This window comes from Eptatretus burgeri, chromosome 17, assembly GCF_056783735.1.
Source record: "Eptatretus burgeri isolate ZD-2024b chromosome 17, Ebu_testis_v1, whole genome shotgun sequence".
Taxonomy (NCBI): domain Eukaryota; kingdom Metazoa; phylum Chordata; class Myxini; order Myxiniformes; family Myxinidae; genus Eptatretus; species Eptatretus burgeri.
Window position 1 is genome coordinate 18,015,077 of NC_140977.1, and position 7,552 is coordinate 18,022,628.

Consider the following 7,552-nt stretch of genomic DNA (forward strand, 5'->3'; position numbering starts at 1 on the left):
CTTTAATTATGCACAAGATTGTTTTCTCTTTGTTTAAAGGACATCATGTGCAAGCAAAGCTTTCTTGTAGACTGGTATCGATTAACCAAGTGCCCTGTGATGTTCTGACCCCTCCCGATTTTTCAATTGTATAAAAGGCCATGTATTCTAGCTCAGAGGCAGAGATCTGCTTGGACTCTTGAGACAAGTTCTTCTTTCCCAAATATGAGTTTTGTAAAATAAACGATCTGTTGCATTATAAAGGTTTTTCTCTTTTGGTTGAAAATCTCCACCACAGAAGGAAAGAAAAATGTGGTAAACCCAAAATAGAGAAGGTTTTCTCCCAAACCTGCTTCGATTGGCAAATCACATACAATTCAGGTCAGGTCAGGTATAGAAGCATGGGCCAGAGTAGCGCGTCGCTGCGTCCACTTCCCGCCGGCACTCCAGGGGCCTCTGTCTGGCCATCTCCAGGCAGCTGCCTGACCCATCCCCATCTCCTTGAGATACTGATCAACCTGCTGCAACCACCAGGCACGTGGTCAGCCCATTGGCCTCCTCCACTCACGAGACTCCCTCTCTGAGAGAATCTGGTGAGCAGGATCAGCGACAGGAAAACGAACCACATATCCATACAGCCGCAGCTGATGCTCACAGACTCTGCAGGTAACAAATCTCATTTGAGTCTCTCTCAGCAACCGCTCGTTGGACACAAAGTCTGACTAGCAATAGCCAAGGATTCTCCAAAGAGACCTGGTACCAAAGGAATTAAGTCTCCATCTCAGAACCCTAGTCAGAATCCAAGTCTCACATCCATAGAGCAAGATTGGAAGCACCAAGGATCTGAAGACCTGGACTTTCGTCCTCCCGCACAGGTACCGGCAACGCCACACCACATGATCCAGTGAATCCATGACTCCGCAGGCCCGACCCAGACGTCTGTTGACCTCTGACTCACAGCCAGCAGAGACATGAATATCACTGCCAAGGTAAGTGAATCTCTCCACGACCTCAACATCCTCACCACAAACAGGCACAGACAGGACAGCAGCATCCAAGATGTCATTGAAAACCTGGATCTTAGTTTTAACCCAGGAAACCCGTAATCCCAGCGGCTCCAACTCCTCATTCAGCACCTCGAGGGTCCCCAAAAGGATATCTAAGGTCTCCACAAAGATGACTGCATCATCTGTGAAATCAAGGTCAGAGATCTTGACATTCCTAAATGATACACCACAGCTTGATCTCTCTGACATCCTCCCGAGAATCCAGTCCATACAAGTGCTGAAAAGTGTGGGGGCCAGTACACACCCCTGACAAACTCCAGTAACAACTGGAAATTAGTTAGAGATGGTACCACCACATCTAACAGCACTCTAGGTACCAGAGTAGAGTTCAGACATCAGATCGATCAGTTTTGGTGGCACCCTACGAAGACCAAGAATCCTCCAGAGGGCATCCCTATTCACTGAATCAAACGCTTTACAGAGATCAACATAGGCTGCAAGCAGCCCCTGCCGAAACTCTCGCCTGCGTTCGGTGAGGACACGAAGAGCAAGGATACGGTCAATCGTTGACCTCTTTGGTGAAAAGCCTGACTGCTCTGGATGCTGGTGCTCAAGCAGATGGTGGCGAACCCTATCAAGAATTATCCGAGCAAAGACCTTGCCCGTCACTGAGAGCAGCGTCACCCCTCGGTAGTTGTTGCAGTCTTGGCGATCACCCTTCCCTTTCCAGAGAGGAACAACAAGGCCCCTCTTTCAGTCAGTTGGGATGATGCCTGTGTTCCAGGCAGAGCACAGAACTGCATGCAACAACACGAGTGCAGCATTTCCACATGCTTTGAGAAGTTCAGCATGGATGCCAAAGATCTCTGGAGCTTTACCCGATTTCAACCGCTTCACTGCAGCCTGTGTTTCCACAAACTAAGGTGGACCACAGTTGATTGGAGGGTCAGCGACAGTTATTGCAACACCCCTGACATCCAATTCGACATTTGGTGGATCAGCCTGATACAACCGCTCAAAGTAACCAGCCTCGAGGGCCTTTACTTCGGACTCCTTTGTCAAGAGCCTACCACACTCTCCTCTAACTGCAGTACACCAAGGGATGGGCTTGGATGAACGCAATACGCAAATTCCCGTTAGCAGGACGAGAATCACTTGACCAGAGGTGATGCTCTACCCCTCACAGATTCCTCGCACATCGGCCTCCTTGTCCACCCTTAGCACACGTGCAGTTTTACGCCTCAGCTCCCTGAACAGCTCAGCTCTGCCATTCAGCCTGGCCCTGCGACTCTGGTCAATGGTATCCAGTGTCCCTTGAGAGACAAAATTCTTCTTTGCCCTACGGTGAGTTCCAAGACATCCACCGGCAACATCAAGGACGGTGGTCTTGAAGGCACTCCACAACTCTTCAGGATCTTCCAAAGCACCCAGACCGTACATTTTCTATCGTCTAGCATTTTCCACAAGCCATGGATTGTCCCTTCTTTTCTGTAGTTTGCCACATGGCACATACCATATTAAGGGGCATTTTCTAGGCCCCTGGTATTTTTCCCAAGAATCTATGTCCTGATCTCTTGGTTTGTTGAGTTTTGATCATTGTTTTGTTTATGGTTTCTTGAATCTTTTATTTGATTACAAAAAGCTTCGGCCATAAAACGAAACAGTGAGGCCTACTTTTACTTTTTCTTCATTTCTTTTCAGTGAATGCAGTTGGCCTAACAAGGGGAATTTTCTTGCGCTAGAGGATGGAACCATGGCTCAAAATACAGAGCAACTCATTTAAAAGTTCAGATTCAGATCCAGATTCACTCCAACTTGAACATTCTGCTTCTGTTCCGCCAACAATGAAGGGAGGTCATCAATGTCAAACGTGACATCAAGGCAGTCTCTTGCGACATACAACGACCTTTCTATCCAGTCTGGCACCCCACATTGCTCTTCAAACACTCTGCCTGTGGCATCCAAGGCCACCTCCAGAAATGGCTTACTGACTTCCTCTGCTCTCATAGCAAACATGTGCTTCTCGACAGAGTCCTTTCTTCTCCTCTCCATGTCAAGGCTGAAGTGCCCCAAGACAATGTGTGTTGGGCCCAGTCCTATTCTTCATCAACAACCTCTCTGATTCTCTGGAAAATCATCATCATCTGTTTGTTGATGACTCCACCCTCTACTGTGGCATCACCATTCTTCAGAGACAGGCTTTGATAGAATCAAAAGCTGCTCCAACACTTGCAATATATTTTTCAATTTAGACATATCTCACACTCCTACTCTCTCTGTCTGCAAAGGAACATCTGTCAAACCCTCCCATCTCCTTTCTTAACAATCCTCACAAAGAAATTCAATCACTGAAACTTTTGGGTCTCACTATTAGCCATGATCTTTCTTGGGGAAAGCACATTTCTGTGTTGACAATCAAAGCCAGAGCGAGCATCCTCCATTCTGCAAAGTACTTCCTTGATTCACCTTAACTATTTCAGCAATGTCTTCATCGGCAGCATGATGGAGCACTGCTCTCCCCTCTGAGCTGGCACCCTTCCCTCACATGTTGCTCAGCTTGATGCTGTGGAAACCAAGGCCTTTAAGAATATTGGATTCTCCCACAATGAAGCCGAGTCAATGGGCCGATCGCTTTTATTTCACATACAGTTCGGCAGTATAACTTTCTTCTGCTGTCTCCTTCCTGGTCTTGCACCCTCTACTTTTTCTCTCTGGAGGACACACGCAGTCCACCAGCAACCCCCTTCTGGTGAAACTGCCACACATCCAGAATCACTGCTTGCCTCCAGACTTTCATTGCTCATTGTTTTTTCCTCACCTGTGGAAACAACTTCCATATTCTATTCCATCTCATTCTTCCCTCCAAATTTTCAAGACAGCTCTTCACGACCATCTGGAATCCTCCCCCATCCAACCATGATATTTTCCACCCCAAATGACCCCATTCCAAAGCACTCACTTTTCCAGGTCATTGTGATCCCCCCCCCCGCCTCTCCATCACCCCTTTAAGTTTGTTAGTCAGTTGTTGGTTGATTTGTTGTTTTTGTTTCATCCCTGCTTTCCCCTTCCTTTTCTTCGTGTGTGCAGCTTGTTCACCCCGATGTGTCCTTCTCCCCTCCCCTTTATATCATTCTCACTTCCACTCTGCTATTGGTGTTTCCTCCTTTCCATTTTGCTGTTGGTCTTCCACAAGCCTCTATCATGTAAATAAAAATTAAAACTCGGCACAAACAAACACAAATCCCATAAGAAATGTGGACACGACTCACCATTCAGTGGGTCACTTTGCTCCTCTTCCAGACCAAACGAGTTCACATCCTTAACTTTTATCTGCAGAATTTCAGAAGATCCTTCCAGCTCCTCAACCTTCATTTCACACCCGAGCGCAGTCGGCATTTCCGATTCTGGCTGCACACGACAGCAATCCTTCCATCAGCCAACATGAACGTACATGGTGGGTGAACCTTTAAGGAGGCAGTAAACATACCACTCTTCCTGAGTAACATGATTGCTCCACTGTGTATTTTGATCCCAAACAATACCTACAAGTAAAGTAGCTGTATACTTGAGAACTTATTCTCTACCCAAATCAGTTATAGCACTTTAAACATTCACCACAAACAAACATGCACCCTTTGACACCCACAAAAAATAAATTTCACATGTTGCAGGCTCTTAAGACAACATTGTAATTGTATTACATGCTGATGTAAATTTTGTTTGGCCACAAATAAAACATACAAAAGTTTAGATACCATATTTTCCAGTGTATAAACTACACTTTTTAAATTGGCAAAAAGGTAAAAGTTGGGGGTGCGGTTAATACATGGGTATAGAAAAAAAAATCAGTCTTAAAAACGATCAATGCTGAATTTCAATTATGCTCCAAATGAACACTTTTTTTTTAGCAGTTGGAACTACTGTTAAGCTCAATTCCGCTGTATAAATTTTGAAAATCGGTTTAGGTTAAGAGCTTGTACAGCGTTTTATTAACCACACAAGCATTTAAAGGCCATTTTCCCCGCTAAAGCAGGGGTTAGCCTTGGGGGCCCCATGACAATCTTCTCCACTTTACCCTGTTTTCTGCATCCCCTTGCCCACATTTCCTCTTCCACCACATTTAGCCAAGTTTTATTAACAGTGTGAGGAAATTAAATAAAATCACGCTCGGAAACATCTGAGATGCCCGAAGACACCTGGAGTTTCAATGCGTGGCATATACTGTACCAGTCAAAAGTTTGGACACACTTACTCATGCAAGGGTTTTTCTATATTTTTATTATTTTCTACATTGTAGAATGATAGTGAAGACATCAAAACTATGAAATAACACATACGGAATGATGTAGTAACCAAGAAAAGTGTTCAACAAATCAAAGTATATGTTGTATTTTAGATTCTTCAAAGTAGCCACCCTGTGCCTTGATATACAGATGGACAGAAATACATGATCTTAAAAAACAAGACCAAATTGTGTTTGAAGTTTGGAATTCTTCACCACAAACCTCCATTAACGTGAAGAGATATGTATTTGGCATTCTGTCCATCTTCGGATCGACCTACGTGTGCGAGCAAGCGTTTTCAAGTATGAATTTCATAAAAAGCACACCGAGAAAACAATTGAACGAGGAGAGTTTAAAGTCCTGCTTCAAAATGAAAGTGACAGCATACTATCCAAACATCAAATGACTCTCCAAAGAAACTCCACAGCAGAAATCACACAAAACTAGAAGGGCACTCGGTAGAGCACATACATCCACCACGCAATGCGTAATTCAGTCGAACATATCGGGCCGAAGACATTTTCGAATTATCATGCTGTGTATCATTTTGGCCCCAACTCTCAGTGGTGAAGAATCACTTTAAAAACTGAAAATTTCTGTTTTCTGGATATGGATTGGGATCTTCACCAAAATTGAATCAATTCGTCCTTGTCACACATCCACCTGTCCACCAAGTTTCTGCGGAATCCATCCATAATTTTTGAGATATTGCACTATATATAATTTTAGCCCTATATCTCAATGGTGAAGAATCACTTAAAAATTCTAGTCGTTGGATCCGGATCCGGATCTTCACCAAAATCTAATGAGTTCGTTCCTGTCACACCCCCCAACCTGCCCACCAAATTTCATCCGACACCGTACACAACTTTTTGAAATATCCTGCAAACAGACCTGGACAAACAGGGGTGAAAACATAACCTCCTTCCACATTCTGTGGCAGAGGTAAATATGGGTAAGCTGACTCAATGTACTGAAGAAAATTTAATGGCCCCTTTCATTGATACCAACTCAATAAACATGTATTGTATTACAAATCAATGTGTGTCTTTGTTCTGTTACTCAATTAGTGAAATAGGGTTAACGTGCATTGCGGCTCTTTAGATATTGCGTTTTTGACCGAATTTGAAAAAATGGCTCTTCTTGTTATATGAGTTGTCAACCATTGACCTACACCAAGAGCGGGAGGATGAGAAACGTCAACCTTCCGATGATCTCTGGCTGAATCGTCAAGGTGTGAGAGGAGATACTGTCGGACATCATCAAGCAAGTATTTCTGAAATGCTGCATCTCCAACAACATGGATGGCACAGAGGACTATCTCATTTGGGAGGAGGAGGCTGCAAATGACAGTGACAACGACGTGGACTTCCTCTATCCTGATTGCTTGTTCAATTAACAATCAAGGAGTTATGTGCCGTCTTTGACGAATAAAGCATTTACAAGGATTTCCTTAGGTTTCGCTGAAAAGCTTCATCAAACCCAAACGGCCCTTTTCAGGGCCACAAATCTGCAAGAAATATGTATGATACCAGTATGAATCCCTTTTCTTCCTTTTTCTCGTGACAAAAAAAAACATCTTTATGGTATTAAAATATAAGAAAGAAAAATAAAAACTTCTTCGCATCCTCTTCTGTCTCTTCAACTTCTTGAAAATGAGAATACAACTGTTAGACAACATTAAGCGGATATAGGAGTAAGCATGTTGATTCCTCTCTCACTTTGCTCTGTACAAAGTTAATGTACAAACGTATTTAGATCTAGAGCAGAAAATAAAATGATCAATATATTCATTTATTTTGAGGGTGAAAAACATGGGTACGGTTAATGCAACAGAAAAGCTTCTTTTTTTTGGAGGGTGAAAAACAGGGGTGAGGTTAATACATGGCTGCAGTTTATGCACCGGAAAATACGGTATTCACATAAAATCTAAGCCTGTTCAGCAATTTTAGGATGAAAACATTTAATGTTGAGAAGGCCTCACACACAAGCACAGGGAGTGACCACTGGCTTTCAGGTAATACATAAGGAACCCACTTTTAAGAAAATCAGATGGCACTACAACATTCACCTGGAACATGTCCATGGGAATTCAGTTCAAGTTCATCACACTGGCAACCATGGAGCCACCATCTCAGATCGTCTCCGCTCTCAGCCACCGTCTCACCGTCAGGAAGAGATTTGTATCATTCGATAGTTTGAACACTGTCGGAAGATCAATTTTATTTGTTAATTCAATGAATATAATTGTACACGAAAGAGCAAGAAGAATCGTCAAATCTC

The 7,552-nt window shown here is 43.5% G+C and overlaps 1 pseudogene across 1 annotated transcript in view; it reads right to left on the reverse strand.

The window, feature by feature from the left end:
* Positions 1-7,334, reverse strand: part of LOC147009448 (uncharacterized) — a 23,690-nt pseudogene extending 16,356 nt beyond the window's left edge. Inside the window, exon 1 of the transcript XR_015052864.1 lies at positions 4,256-7,334. The product of XR_015052864.1 is annotated as an uncharacterized LOC147009448 (transcript). The remainder of the gene's footprint in view (positions 1-4,255) is intronic.
* Positions 7,335-7,552: the final 218 nt, after the last annotated feature.